General features: G+C 42.0%; 2 pseudogenes; both read right to left on the reverse strand.

Moving 5' to 3' along the window:
- Window positions 1–6,592: 6,592 nt before the first annotated feature.
- On the reverse strand, window positions 6,593–8,149 carry LOC147438967 (uncharacterized; annotated as a pseudogene).
- A 7,341-nt stretch (window positions 8,150–15,490) lies between these two features.
- Window positions 15,491–16,253, reverse strand: LOC147438968 (uncharacterized; annotated as a pseudogene).
- Window positions 16,254–16,644: the final 391 nt, after the last annotated feature.

Consider the following 16,644-nt stretch of genomic DNA (forward strand, 5'->3'; position numbering starts at 1 on the left):
GTTGCAGCTTCTAGTTCGCTATCAGGTTTTTAGACTTGTAGTGGATCAAAGTTGTACTACTACAGCTGTTAGATTTGACATGTAGGGGTGTCCTATTAAGGTAGAGAAACCATGTTTAGTCTAGGTAGAATAAGTCATCCTACTCTTCACATGCCTTTTAGGTTTTTGCAGTGTGGTTGCCGCTATGAAAACGTGCAAGTTCTAATTGTACATATAGATAGTTACAGGTGCATGTCTTAGTTTTGAGCACATGGTACATCTCTAAAGTATTATAAAACGTTTGAATTATTGCATCTTCACTATCTTTAAGTTGAGGGGGATATGTTGCAGGTGTAACCTCCCCTTATCCTGGCCATCTTTTTCAGTGTTATACTAGGATTAAGTGAATGACTGAGGTGTGCAAGATAGTTGGAATTAATGTTATAGCCTTTTCCAGTCTGATGCAGAAGCATAATTTCATGTCTCCTCAAATCCTCTTCAACAGATGGTTCAACAAAGAGCAATTTTTCTACTGTTAGAGTCCCTATATCTCTGCTCGGTTGAACTCTACACAAGCATACACACTTTTATCCTCTATGATATGTCCGTGTTAATGTTTGTTAAGAGAGTGGAAAGATCGAGTTAGGACCCATACATATTGATGATAGTATTGACGGGCTATTAGTGGATTGACCGAACGGGATCCCACCTCCTGAGACACGTAGCCGGACACTACGTTTGTGCTCTATTATTTTTTTAAGCTAGAGTAGTGATACTCTATGTAAATCCCGATTTCTGAGTAGGAGGTCGATTCTCTGAGTTGTAATTTGTCATGACATTTGTAAAAGTCCATGTGAGCCATCCATTGGCCATTTAGAAAGCCCTAGGTATAAAGTTTAATAACTTTAACGTGAGAGGAGGCTTATCTTTGATAGAAGAAGGAGCTCGGCCAAAACACTCAAGCTACTAAGCTACTCCAACTTGTGAGCAAGTTTTCTAATGATTGGGTAATGCAATTTCAATTCCAAAACTTTGCATTGTGTTCCTCTCTCTTTGTCTTTCATTTAAGTGTAAGCATTGTCAGTTTTGTTGAGGCTCACAACTACATCTTAGTGAGAATAATCTTAAGATTTGAGTGCTTAAATCACATTTTAAAAACATTTTGACCATAGCAGAGTGCTCCTAGACCATAGAGCACCTTTCTTGTATGTTTTGTAGTAGTTTTTGGGACCTTTTTCATGAAGGATTTTAATTTTGGTACCTTGATGGATTCTGCCAAACTTGATAGGATAGTGCTCCTAAGTGTCTTAGACCTCGTCTTAAAGCTTTGTTTCATTTCAGTTCGTTCGAGTGCCAAAATGGCGTGATGACCAAGAACGGTGAGAAAGGACATAGGTAGATTTTCCGATCATTAAGTGGTGGTTTGCTTATTAAGTTGGCGTGTTTCCTTGTTAAGGTTCACTTCTTGAGATTGACAATCTCAAAGAGTCTCCATGCCCCATCTGAGTCACTTCCCTAAGCACTGACATTATGTTAGTGCCAGATAGCTATGGTACAGATGTCCGTCGTGGGCGGCGACTCGCTATCACCGGCCTCTCTTGGACAAGGTGTTCAATGTTGTCTTGATAGTTAACATGATACACTCTAGCAACGTGCATAGGTTTCTTGGACCATAGCTTGTAAGTCAATCAATAAGTTGTTGAAGGGTCTCTGGTGTTAGGAATCGGATCGTGCTAGCTATGGTGGATGAAAGAGAAACATGGTGCAAGTGTGTGAGTGTGTGTAAGCAAGGTTATCACTCAAGTGAATTAGGTTCCAAGATAGAATTAGCTTGGACTCATAAACACAATCTTGAGTATTGACTTAGCTTAGCACAAGCTCACCCTAAACAAGCATGTAGTGCAAAATGAGTTGTTGTTTATTGATTCAAGAAATGAGCTTTAAGTAGCTCTACAGCCTTGCTCCACAGTATGTGGGATAAATCCACTCTCCTCTCCTTGACTCACACCTTAGGACAAAGCTCACACTTTACAATCCTCCCCTTGAGGTTTGGACTAAGACAAGATACTGAAGATGCATGATCCACACAGGCTAACAAAATCCACACGGGATGGTGATATCCCCACAAGAAAATAAAGTCCACAAAGGATGGTGATATCCACACAGGATGGTAAAAATCCACATAAGAACAATTCACAAAGGATGGTGATGTCCACACAGGATGATAATCTGGTATCCACACAGGAAAAAGTCCTCCCCTACAAGTAGAGAGTCTTCATCTTCAAAATGGGTCTTCCCAAACGCTGCCTCATCTTCGTCCTTTTTGTCTTCTACTATGTGAGCTGATCCTCTGTCAGGTCTCTTGCCTTCGTTGCTTCTGCTGTTGCTTCTACTGTTGCTGCTTTCTCCACTGCTACTGCCTCCACTTGAGTAGCACCGAGAAGGAGGGTGTCACTTCCTACCACATTTGTTGGAAGGTTTTTTTGTGTAGCAATATTTCGCTACGTGTCCCATTCTTCCACATTCATAACACTTTCTTCCGTTTGTTGATGTTGATGGTGAATATCTTCCCCTTGAAGATGTTGCGATGAAAACTCCTCCTGATGGGGTGAGTGAACCTCTTTGCTTTCTTTCTTCTGCTTGGACTGAGTTGATGACATCTTGAAATGGTGGTGCTGGTTCTTTCTCTTCAAGAATTGTGACTAAGTGGTCATAAGAAGGTGGAAGTGCACTTAAAAGTATAGCCACTTTGTCATCTTCTGGTACTTCAACTTGGATGTAAGTGAGCTGCGTGACAATGCTCTTAAGCCTGTTCACTAGGATAGCAATGTCCTCCCCTTGAAGCATAGTAACTAAACTCAGCGCAAGAAGGGGCTTTTATGATGTGCTTAAGGATTCAAGATTTTGGGGCCGTGGGATATGGGGCTAATGCCAGTGGGCAAGTCAAGCTAAGGCCTTTTGGAGGTGCTGGGAGGCTTGAGGCAGGACTGCCCGCTTAGAAATTGGTGCTTTGGGGGCTTGGCATAAGGTGGCAAACCAGGCAGCTGCCGCGGGAAGGGGGGCCCCGTAGGGATGGACCCAAAACTGTTTGTAAAAAGAAATTGAGCGCGCCGGGTCAGGTCCGTGACCAGACGGTAGCAGCAGACGTTCGCGGGGTCAGGCCAGGCGCGTTTCAAGCAGTTGGTCGTGGCCGATCGAACAGGCGCGGGTGCGGACGGCCGGTTAGGCTTAGTTCGGGACCTGAAAATGGATTTCAAACGGATTCACCGCCTGGCTGAAGTCCGCCTTGGGCGCCCAATTGGGGTGGCCCTTTTTGCCTTTAAAAAGGGTCAAAGGCCCCCAAAAATAGGGTGTTCCCACCACGTGCAAGGCTATTTAAGGCGAAAAAACTAACACACAAAAGTACAACAACAATCCTAGCTAGCACACCATAACTCTGATACCAAATTAGGAATTGGATCGTGCTAGCTATGGTGGATGAAAGAGAAACATGGTGCAAGTGTGTGTAAGCAAGGTTATCACTCAAGTGAATTAGGTTCCAAGATAGAATTAGCTTGGACTCATAAACACAATCTTGAGTATTGACTTAGCTTAGCACAAGCTCACCATAGACAAGCATGTAGTGCAAAATGAGTTGTTGTTTATTGATTGAAGAAATGAGATTTAAGTAGATCTACAGCCTTGCTCCACAGTATGTGGGATAAATCCACTCTCCTCTCCTTGACTCACACCTTATGACAAAGCTCACACTTTACATCTGGTCTATTTTGTCTCCTCATCTACATCATTATACAAGAGCCTTCTCTCTTTTGTGCTCCTCCTCAGTGGAGATACAAGTCTTTCCAAGCCGTCTCCTTTGAATTAGCTAAGGGATATCTTAGCTTGGTCTTTTTTTGCTTCATCTAAATGAATCAATGTAGTTCTAGACTATAAGGACTTGCATGAGGGGGTTCTCAAGGACAAATATTTCCTAGTGTTTTCCTCCACAATTGAACTTGTCCGAGCTATACATGGAGAATCAACAGATGATATCATTTGAAATGATATAGTTTTTTGCTTGGAATTTAAGAAATATCTCCTCTATTAGAGCTTGAGTCTACCTGAATCTCAAAGCTTGAGCAGAACACTCCTCCTGCCATAAAACTCGATATGCTGTGTATAAAGGTTTTGTTGTCATTTGGACTTTAGAGAATGAAAGAGAATACACACGAACACTCTGAGGAAGTATGAAAAAGTTCAATTCCAAACACGACCTCATTGTGGTTGTGACTTGGTTGCAGTTCCTCTCATATGCCTTGCAATGAATAAACAAATTATCACATTCCTTGTTGCTTTGCACTTTGAGCAAGGAATCAAGTTTTCCTTGAAACTTGCAAGACCAAATGGTGTTAAAGCTTGATCGGGTTTTAGTGAATTTAGAGATTTCTTTTGACGTTTTTTCCTCCTTTTTCTATGGGGATCTACGTTATACAACACGTGAAATGCTTGTAACAGGATTTCACCATGTACGTGAACTACAGCTATACAATATACTTCATTGCATTGCATTAGGGCTTCCTGCCTATACAACATAATTCATTGCAGTAGGGCTTCCCACCTAGAAGAGTTGCTAAGACAAGGTCTTGTCATTTATGGGGTTGCTGCTCCCTGGGCGATTGTCCAGCCTAGCATCATGTGTAGGTTGCATGGTGATGGATCCGAATGCATGTCTTTGATTGTCTCCGCATAGTGAAGATCTTCAGGGAAGGACCGATTTGACTCTTTGACAAAGACCTCTTCTGCACAAGTCTTCCTCACTGGTAACTTCTTAGCCATGCAGACAAAAGATCTCGCTTCCTCTTTTGAGAAAACATAGGTGTTCTTTCGAGATGTTTTAAAGCAAAACCATCTTGCATACATGATAATGCCTATCTCTTTTTCTTTCTTTTGAAAAAACATATAGCAACCACCTCAAAAATGAAATTGACTTTCTGCATGGCTAAGAAGTTACCAGTGAGGAAGACTTGTGTAGAAGAAGTCTTTATCAAATAGTCAAGTCGTGCCTTCTTGAAGGTTATCACTTGGAGAGAAGCACCCCCCATACACATAAATGACAATACCTCTTCTTAGCAATTCTTCTAGGTGAGAAGCCCTAATGCAATGTAGTATGCTGTATAGGTGGGCAACCCTAATGCAATGTAATGGAGTATATTATATAGGTGTATTTCCCAAGGGTGAAATCATGTTTCAATCAATTCACTGTTGTATAACGTATCTCCCCAAAGAAAAAGGAAGAGAAAACCTCAAAAGTAGTCTCTAAATTCACCAAAAGCTGGTGAAGCTTTAACACCATTCGATCTTGCAAGCTAAGGAAAACTTGATTCCTTGCTCAAAGTGAAACACAATAAGTAATGTGATAATTTGTCTATTCACTACAAGGCATACAAAACCTATATACACAACATATCAAATTTGATGGAAGGAGTGTTCTGCTTAGGCTTTGAGATGTAGGTAGACTCAAGTGTTAATAGAGGATATATTTTTCAAATTCCAAGCAGAAAATTGTATCCATTTCAAATAATATCATATGATGATTTTCCATGTATAGCTCGGATAGGTTCAATTGTGGAGGGAAAACACTAGCACATTATGGTTGCATACTAGGCAACATTTGTCCTTGAGAGACCCCTAGTACAAGTCTTTATAGTCTAGACCTACATTGATTTGTTTAGATGAAGCAGAAAATACCAATCTAAGCTATCGCGTAGCTGATTAAAAGGAGGCATCTTGGAAAGACTTGTATCTCCATTGAGAAGAGCACAAAAGAGAGTAGGCTCTTGTATATTGATGTAGATGACGAGATGAAGTAGACTAGAGACCCTTCCACAGCTTATTGGTTGACTTACAAGCTATGGTCCAAGAAACCTATGCTTGTTCCCCGAGTGTATCATGTTCCAGTACTATCATGAATATGTATGGGTCCTAGCTTGATCTTTTTGCACTCTGGACAAACATTAACACGGACATATCAGAGAGGATAAATGTGTGTATACTTAAGTAGAGTTCAGCCAAATGGAGATATGGGGATCTCACAATAGAAAATTTTCACTTTGTTGAACTATCTCTTGAAGAGGATTTGAAGAGACATGACATTATGCTTCTACATAGACTAGGGAAAGTTATAACATTAATTTTAACTGCCTTGCACACCTCAATCATTCACTTAATCCTAGTATAAAATTGAAAAAGATGGCCGAGATAAGGGAAGTTTGCACCTGCAACATGTCCCCCTAAACTAAAGACAGTGAAGACGCAATCATTCAAAATTTGTAAAAGACTTTAGAGAGGTGCCCTGTGTTCAAAATGAAGACATGCACCTGTAACTATGTGTATGTACAACCTCCACTTTTTCATAGCAGTAACCACATCACAAAAAGCTGAAAGACATGTGAAGAGTAGGGTGACTTATTTTACCTAGACTAAATGTGGTTTCTCTACCGTATTAGGACACCCCTACATGTCAAATCCTACAGCTATAGCAATACAACTTTGATCCACAACGAGTCTAAAAAGCTGATAGACAACTAGAAGCTGCAACTTAAAATACCTTTTTTGCTTTTTGATCGTCCCTCCTTCAACTTAGCAAGTGAAACTTGCTCAACCAAAAAAGAAATTATTCCTTGATACTTGCAAGACTAGGAAGCTATCTATGTTGACTTCCAGATCCTTTACCCATCTCATCATGAGTTGGAAGTTTGATTCAAAAAATTCACGATAATGTAGGCTTCCATAGCTTTGACAAACGACTTCTAAGCCTTCAGTCTTCACCATCTACGTTTTGAACACCTTAGCACTTTTCCATATGTCCATGCCGTGGACAAACTTATTGTGAGATCCCTTAATCTCTTTAGGTTATTGGGCAAGCATTGCGCTAACTACACTTGTGCTAGCTTCAAGTAACAAAGACAATGGTTTCTCTATATTTTTCAAAAGTGCAGCAAGGAAAGGATGGGAGTTAGGGCCTTTGCACTTCTTTTGGAGACCTTTTCCCTTGTGCTTCTTTTGGAGACCTTTTTGCTTCTCCTTTAGCCATCTCCTACAGGCTAAGTATCTCACGTCCTCCAAGGATTCAGCCTTCCAAAACAAATGCTTCAAGTCCATAGCTTGCAATGAAGTGCTACCATGGTAAGGAGGTGGATGACACTTCCATGAGACGTAAGCTTGAGCCAAGGTTTGGTCATTGGATGAAATTGCATCTTGCACACCTTCCAAATAGCTAGAATTGTTTAATACTTCTCCTGCTTCTATCTCATGGCCCTTCCCTCTCTCAACTAAGACTCTCAACACTAGATTTAGCAGATGATCCGACACCACAAGCGCTGTGTCAAGACAGTCATATGCAGCCACCAATCTCATGATTCCTCTGCTGTGGTACAAGATGGCCTCCCCTTCAACTTTAAACTTGAAGTTTTGAGATCTTCCACCTTAGACCAAAAATCTGATGCCCTATGTTTTTCATCACTCTTCTAAAATTAAGAGATGAAATTATTCAGGATCCTTGACGTGGATCCTGCCTCACTTTTTAACGTGGAATCTTGTTCATGATCTTGTGTGGTGTTTTTCCTCATAGTGAGAATGGCGTCTAACGAGAGCCGTCTCTCACTTGTAGTGACTTTTACACAAAGATTGTGGGATTCAATATTCTCCTTGACAAATGCACGTCTTTGAACGACTAATTTTTAGCAAGAGACGGTGTTGTATGTATCCTAATAGATGGACAACCATGGATGCGGAGAAAATGGACCATGACTGGCTATGTTATGGCTCATGAGTCACAAGAGAATCTTGAAGGTAGAGAGAGAGAGAGAGAGAGAGAGAGAGAGAGAGAGAGAGAGAGAGAGAGAGAGAGAGAGAGAGAGAGAGAGAGAGAGAGAGAGAGAGAGAGAGTCTCCTAGCTTTCCATTGCCAAATGTGGAGAGGATGATCACATTGATCGGCGATGTTAATGAGCATACAACATCATGTCAACGTGTCAAGCTAAATGTACAAATCACCTAACATGTTGGTGATGTATTGTTAATGCTAATTTTTTATGCAACTGTATGGACACAGGAAAAACTTTGTGCATTACATTCAATCGTTTTTTTTTCTCTAACAAAGCTCACAGACCATTGAAGCTGCTTCCCACCATGCTAACGGCTCCTCATCGCTTTGATCTACAAGGCAACAGGTGTGACTTTTCGAAGCTCAATGGCAGCAAACTTAAGGGTTTTGCAACAATAATATACAACTATCTTGGAGGCAAGTAGGTGCGGGAGGCTTCTATGATGGGGCACCCAAATGCGGGCCTAGCCGGTGGTGGTATCCAATCAATAGTCGAGAGAAGCAGTAGCACTGCAAGAGGTACGCTCGCAATGCGATGTTTAAAAGTGAAAATTCATGGCGTCGCTAGTTTATTTGTAACATAGCGACGCTCATACCGACGTCCATAGCGATGCCGACGGGGGTAAAAAATAAACCGAGAGCACCCAAAAACTCATATCTCAGAATTGAGTTTTTGACGCTCAAGCAAGCAAAGAGGTAACCCGTGCTCTCCCTCTCCCTCTCTTTCTTCTCCACACACACACACACACACACACACACACACACACACACACACACACACACACACACACACACACGAGGAGAGGAAGGAGAGCCATGTATTCTTCTTCCCTCTCCTCTCTCTCATGTTCCCTCCCCCTCTTTCTCTCTCTCTCCCTCTCTCTCTCTCTCTCTCACACACACACATATTGTGTGTTTGAGAGAGAGAGAGAGAGAGAGAGAGAGAGAGAGAGAGAGAGAGAGAGAGAGAGAGAGGAGAAAACAAAGAGAAAGAGAGAGAGAGGGGGAGAAGACGAAAGAGAGAGGTAAGAGGAGAAAACAAAGAGAGAAAGAGATTAGGTTAAAAATTAAATTAGGTTAGGTTAGATTACGTTTAGATTTATGTTTATGTTGAGTTCCAGATTAGGTTAGATTTAGATTTACGTTCGATTAAATTTAGGTTTATTTAGGTTAGATTAGATTAGATTGAGGTTTATTTTGAGTTAGATTTACGTTAGATTAGATTTAGGTTTATTTACGTTAGATTAGATTAGATTTATGTTTATTTTGAGTTTAAAATTAAATTAGATCTAGATTTATGTTCGATGGACTAGTTTTTTTAGATTTAGGTTAGATTTTAGTGCATGTCAATGAAGGTGCGCTTTGCCCAAAGAGGAAACACTAGTTACACGACAATATGTATATTCCCATCAGAATGTGACACCTATTAACTCACACAGTAACCATATTCAGTTAGCCGTAAATCACCACATGTTCAATTAGGTTAGATTTAAGATTAGATTTTGGATTGAGTTTTTATATAAGAGTCTACCTTCGAGATTACGGTAAAAAAAATCAGAGTTAGACGAACGGTGATCCCTCTCTTCCTCTCTACAAATGCGACCTTAAGCTGGAAAGCTTTCAACAACATGATACTCAGATTGGAGGCCAACATGTAATGTGCTAAGTAATCCCTCGAGCAAAGATCTACTGTGATAAGATGTTAAGATGCTGTGAAATGCTACAGCTAGAGAAGAGGCAAAGGGGATTTGTCCACTACACGCACTATCATGTAGATGTGGGTGTGTAGGTTTCTTGTACCCACAAATATAGGCATTGACCAATAAAGACGAGATTATGACCCAGTGGTTCTGATCTCTGTGCACCTTTAGACCGAGGTGTGCGGGGATTGGATATGACTACAGAATGTGAGGTAGTTTAGAGTGTGAACAAAGAGAGAGAGAGAGAGAGAGAGAGAGAGAGAGAGAGAGAGAGAGAGAGAGAGAGAGAGAGAGAGAGATAAAAGATGGAGGATGTCAATAGAAGATTAAATTTATGTCCAGGTTATAAGGTTTTCACCCTCATTATGAGTAGTGACGAGGATGTGGGGCCGTCCAACACCTATCTCTCAACGAGGATCTCATGTCCCTATAATCAATGCAAGCATGCTGTGCGACGAACAAGACGTGTTTCTTTGCAGCACGTTCACGAATTTGGCAAGTTCGATCCATCTATTATAGATCGAGTTGTTGCCAATTATAACTCGTTGGACTCTGATGCTGGCCAACAAGCAACAATCTTACAACCCAATAGACGTGTTCACAGGCGCTTTGGTCAAGCAGCATATGTGAGGCCACCAAGATGTAGCCTCAGACAGCTCGGGGGATGATCATGCAGACCACATTCCCACTGAGGCAATGTTTGAGCCCGAGATCGATGAAATGATTGAGACGATCATGGATTCAGAAAGGCTTATCTATGATGATATGAAAAGTGAAGCCGATACGCCATTGTATGATGGAGCACGTGTGTCTAGATTGAAGACGCTCCTAGTTCTTCTCAACGTGCAGAAAAAGTTTGGATGGAGTGACACTAGCGTCACAACGCGTTTCAGGTGATCTATTACAATGTGTTTACTTTAATAAAAAACTCTAGATGTATAATGATCTGATAGATTTTTACACAATTGTACTGCATTTTTTTGTTGTGTAGATTGCTCAAACAGCACATATGATTCTAGAGAGGAAGCAAGAAAGATGTTGCAAAACTTGGGGATGGATTATAATTCGATCCATGCTTGTCCTAACGACTGCATTCTTTTCAGATGGCAATACATAGACATGGAGAAGTGTCCGAAATGTGATTCCGAGAGATATCTAGTAGATCCCCATGGAAAAAAATTTCCACAAAAGGTTTTGCGACATTTTCCTCAGCTTCCTTGCATCAAGCATTTCTTCGAAAGTAAGTCCATGGTCGCGCTAGCATCATGGCATGAGGAGAATAAATCTTCGGATTGTGTGCTATGGATTCTTGCAGATTGCGCAGTCTGGAAACATATAGATGAAACATGGTTGGATTTTGCCATGGAAGCTCAAAATTTGCGCCTAGGCCTGGCTATGGATGGCATAAATCCATTTGGTCAAAGATCAACATCTTACAGTGTATGGCCCGTTGTCATTGTCAACTACAACATTCCTCCATGGTTGACTACGAAGAAGGGGTACCTATTGGCTAAGCTTGATTGTGTTGGGGTGGTATAAAGTGAAGAATATGGATGTGTATCTTTTTCCACTATTGGAAGAGCTACAACAATTGTGGATTGGCATAAAACTGGTGGATATGAGTCAACACACAGGTCGACGGAATGCTTTGATCAGAAGCATTCTAATGTGGACCATGCATGACTATCCCGGACTAGTAGAATGCTCACGTGACTCACACTTAAACTCAAACACTGTAAATCTTGGTTTTTCTCAAGCTTATCTATTGTCATGTGTATACATGCAGAGCTTCAAACAAGCGGATACAGAGCATGTGTCACATGTGGACCTAAACTGAATGCACGTGGGCATCCTCATTGAAGAAGCAAGTCTACGAAGGTCATTAAACGTATCTTCCAGAGAATCATGTGTTACGCGACGGCTTTTTGGGAAGAGAGCCACCGAGGATGTCTGCACAAGCATGGTTAGAGCAGAAGGAGATGTGTGATGACGGTTTTCCCTCAGGGATGAAGAGACTCTCTCTATGGTACGAGTTACCATATTGGCCCTGACTCATGATCAATCACTTGCTTGATCCAATGCACATATTCAAGAATGTGGGTAATCTGCTATGGGACATCTGAACGGCAAGAAAGACACTTTGGGAGCCAGGGTTGACCTTAGAAATGTGGATCGTAAGGAGCAATATTGGCCGCAGAGAGCATCCGATGGATCGATAAAACTCCCTAAAGCGCCATGGATTTTCACAGGAGCCCAAGAACGCAAAGTAAAAGAGACCATTCGATCTGTTTGGACCCCACTGGCGTAATGCACTCGCTCCGAATGTGTTTTACTAAAGAAGCAAAGCTTATCGGTTTGAAGTCACACGACTAGCATAAAATGTGTCAGGTATGTTCATAGTGGAATATATCATAGTGGGAGTTGTGTAACAAATACGTGTGTGGACTTTAATAACATTGCTGCACGTGTTTTGCAGTTTATTTTACCAGTGGCCATTGAGGGATGTTGTCTCTTGACGTCTGTAACACAATATACAAACTTGCGAAGTTGGTGCAATGGATCTCACAAAAGGAGATCAACGTAGACTTCATACCATTCGCCAAACTAAACGCTGCGGAGGTTGTGTGCATGTTTGAGAAAAACTTTCCTACTACCATGCTAACCATTCAGGTGCATCTTCTTGTTCACACAGTTGATGAGGTGGAAATAGCTGGCACAATACATTCAAGATGGATGTTATTTTTAGAACTTTTATGAAAATGCGTAACAGAAGGCAAGTACGGCGGGTTGCATGGCAGAAGGTTGGATGGTATCAGAGTCCCTAGTCTGCATTGGAGAGTGGTTAGACAGATTTGATGAAGCTGGGGACATGCTATGGCGAAACATAGATGATGAGCGTATATTTGGGATTGTCATGTGGAATCTCGGTGTTGAGAAGAAGATGATGGAAGATCTAGAGGCTAAAATCAACCAATTTTGCATGCTCACAATCCAGTGGTGCAAAAGTGGATTTCACAATATGAGGATGCAAAGCAAGAGCAACAAAGAGTAAGAATCAAGTGGAGACGAGGAAGACAACCACCGATGTGCTATCCGACGGGTCTCAAGTGCCTACCAACATTCATGAGCTTAAGATGGTTGCACAACCAATTGAAAAGTGCACACCAGTGCGGTGAAGAAGTGACTGAGGAGGAGTGGGAGTACTCTCAGGGTTGCACGACCAAGGTAAGTTTGCAATGTATGATTAGTGACTTTCTAGATGTTTGAACGGCCACTCATAATCTTTGTTGGTTGTAGTATAAATCATACACAGCAGCATGGTGTAAAGGTCGACATTTTATGGTGGAACGGATCGACAAAAAGCATTTTACTCAAGATTGTGGAATCATGGCAAAATTTGAACAGTCTAGTCAACGACGATCCTTTGATGCAGATCCTATGGTGGCATAACTCACTTACTTTGGCACGCTACAAGAGATTTTGAGGATCGATTATAGAGGATTTTTTGTTGACTTGTTTGACGTGCAATGGTTCAAGATAATCATGGAGGGTCGCAACGCTATTGTGCCTAGAGGAGAGTCTGGTTTTCTTGAGGTGGATTCAACTAAGAAATGGAATGACCTAAGAGACACTTTCGTACCACCCGAGCATTGTGAACAAGTAAGTATGTAGATAGTTAACATCCAATTTCAGAAGTTATGTGCTTGGAAGCTCTCATGTAAGTTATGTGGCTCTGGCAGGTGGTATTTCATCCTACAAAGTCTGCATCAAACTGGTGGTACGTCATAGAGGTAGCCCCGTGTAGTGCACGGACGTATGAAGGCTACCATGTGCCAATCACAATGGCATCAATGGAGGAGATCGTAGAAGATGCTCAGTCAAAAGCCGCTGAGGTGTTGCCAAACGAGCATCAAGCTGCTAGTCTCTATGGGGTGCATGCGGAGGATCTACAAAATGAAACGGAGGACATCTGTTGAAACGGATAGCTCTATATAGATATAGAAGTTATGATGAGCTTTGCAAGGATGAGAGAGAGACCTCTTAAAGCCATAAATATTGTATTTGAACAATTTTGCTCCATTTTTATAATATATATTGTATTCACGTGGCTTTTTGTCCATTTCTGTCTACATGCATCATTGCGTCATTGTATTTAATGGTCTTTGCATCCACTCCAGGTACGTATGCTCTAGATATGTTCTCACAAGCAGGGACGATGAGCACTACACTCCGACTGGGATGGAGACTGAAGCTGCAATCGCAAAGGTCTGCTCAATATAGATGCTGCTCGTCCCACCGCTAGATCTAGTTGATCGGGTGAAAGAGACACTAAGAAGCACTACTACTGCTTCTCAACATCTCCTTCACCCGATCAATTAGATTTAATGGTGGGGCAAGCAACTTCTAAGAGCAGACCATCACATGTAGCTTCAGTCTCCATCGTACCCAGAGTGCAGTGCTTTTACAAATTCACACAAATTCAATGAAATCTCTCTACACAAGAATCCCTCCCCCTTTATGAGTCCTCTCTCTCTCTCTCTACTTGTCCATGTTTTCTTCTCAATTCATTCAATATTAAGATTAAATGTTCATGTGTTTAATGCAGGTATGGATGATGATGAGTTTTTTTCTTCTTTGTCACCCCAAAAGAGATAGTGATACGTGGAGCGTCATCGCTCTGGAGCACCATCACTGGTTCCTACTCCTTTAGCGTCTCCCTCTGTTTTGGAGCATTTAGCGCACTCCGAAGCTTTGATGTCGATGAGACGATCTTCACACTCGTCTAGGCACCGGCGCTCTAGTGGTGGCGGTGACGGTTTTTGTGGGGATACCACCGCCGATACCTCGACACTTCCTCGTGTTCAATGAGGCTCTTTATCCTCCCCTTCTTTGCCCATCCCCACACCAGCCACGACATCACCATCTACACCAGGTTTTGTGTGGCTGACGATCGTTCCTAGCAGTTACACATCACTAACTACTCCTCCAGGAGTCACTCCAATCGACACTCCTTGCTTCGGGGCCCAGACTCTAGTGGAGAAACCTGACATCCGTACGCCCATCGACACGCCACTAGAGACCCCTTCCGGGACATCCAGGTTCATGCGTCACCAGCGAGAGGGCTTGCCTTACTCCGTCGACTTCAGCGGTAGCATCATCTTGGATGATGAAGGCAAGAAGGTGATCTTGCGCATGCGCGGTCTTTGCTCCCAAGTGTTTCGACACTACATACTAAACACCTGGAGTGAAGTACTAAGTGATTTAAAAGACAGAGTCATTAGCATGCTGCATGATGAGTTTTCCGTTTCAACACGGGATGACCACTTTAATGAAGACCGATGAAAGTTTGAATACGCAAATACTGCAAGCACAAGCGTTCCGAAGTGCAAAAAGCAATTAAGCATGGGTGGAATAGACCAGATTGACTTGCCAAAGAAGATTGGAAGAATGCGAAGAAAGCAGCGCGCGAGAATCCCGACAAGTGGAAGCAAAAAAAGGAGGTAGCCAAAGCGCGAGTAGAGGCAGGGAGCTCGCACCACTTGGGGAGCAGCGGGTGTGGCATCATTTGAGTCCGATTTTATAAGTGTTTTCGCATTGGTCTTTAGGTTTGATAGTTTAGGGTTTAGGGGTTTTTAAATTCTAACATAATGGATTCTTTGTATGTTTTGACAGTGGTCGATGACAGGATGTGATCCCACACCGTACGAACGCAAGTACGTAGGCAGGAAGGGCTTAAACGCTTTGATAGACATTCCGAGTCATCACGGCGGCATGGTTAGTATTAGGGTTTACTCTATTCTATTTGTTGTATTGTTTTATAAATTATATGTTTATACTTACAGAAAGCTGTCTTATTGTTTTTTTTTGCAGAATCCGACAGATACGCCGCTTGGACGTGATGAGATGTCTGATTTAACGATGTCAGGGGGTACACAAAATGAGTCTGTTCACCAACTTGCGAAGCATCTGCACCATACATCACTAGGCTCTTACCTGCTAGAGGGCTCTCTATAACATAATCTGCATCCAAAGAGCTTTGTAAACGGTGCAAAACTGGTTGTAAAGCAACCTTCAAAAGTATATCTATCAACAACATGGCACCAACCTTCGACACCCAAGCATCCTGAAGCAAAAGAGAGGGTTGCCCAACCCCCTAGACCACACAAGGCATCTCTATACCTGTCTCCTACTGCTTTGTGACCACCTCATCTACATGCATAATATCGTAAATATCATACCTTGAGGAAGTGGAGTCCGTCTCTCATGTGCTATCTCCATCAAAAGAGCCGCCGCCACTTGACTCATGCTCTCCCCCTGTTTTAGAATATGGAATCCTCGGGGGCTTCACTATGTGTAAAACTACCATATCACGTGCGTTCAAAACATGTTTGTAAAACTCCTTATTAGTGAATTTTGGTAAGAATATAATGTTCCCTTTTCTTTTAAAATCTCTAAGTTTTCTTCAATTTTGAAAAAATAATGCCCTTCTGTATATATATTTCTGTAAGTTTCAAGAACTTTAAATACCCTTCTGTTGAACTCACGTGATAGGTTACATTTTTATTAGGTGGCCTCCCCGGGATGGAATCTCGTCCATCACTACTGCTTCAACCTTATCAACAAATCCCACTTATCGGCCATGAGCACACTCCCTAGGGATTTGACCATCCAAGCTGAATCTGCCAACATATTTTCCTGGCTTGGAACCATCAGCACCTCTTCAACCACTGGATCTTTCTTGTCTGGCATCGGAGGCATAGGAATAACCTGTCTCTTTGCAACCATAATATCTTCGGCTCTTCTTGCATATGCAGACCCTCTAGCATCGGTTGTGCTTTTATCTCCTTCGCTTCAACTGGCTCTGACACTATCTGATTGGACCATCCTTGCCTTACTTGACGTTTCTTCAAGAGCTTCTTTGTGTGACCTTTTGCAACAGCAACTGCCTCTGCATATGACCCCGGTCCATGGACTTCAACTTTATCACGAACATCCACATGCAAGCACTCCATGAATTTGTTTAATTTCAAAAAGTCAATGTTCTTTGCAATTACCTTTATTGGTTTACTCCATAGCGCTTCGAAATCCCACACAAATGCTT

The sequence above is a fragment of the Adiantum capillus-veneris genome, chromosome 16 (assembly GCF_014529385.1).
Source record: "Adiantum capillus-veneris isolate H3 chromosome 16, ASM1452938v2, whole genome shotgun sequence".
Taxonomy (NCBI): Eukaryota; Viridiplantae; Streptophyta; class Polypodiopsida; order Polypodiales; family Pteridaceae; genus Adiantum; species Adiantum capillus-veneris.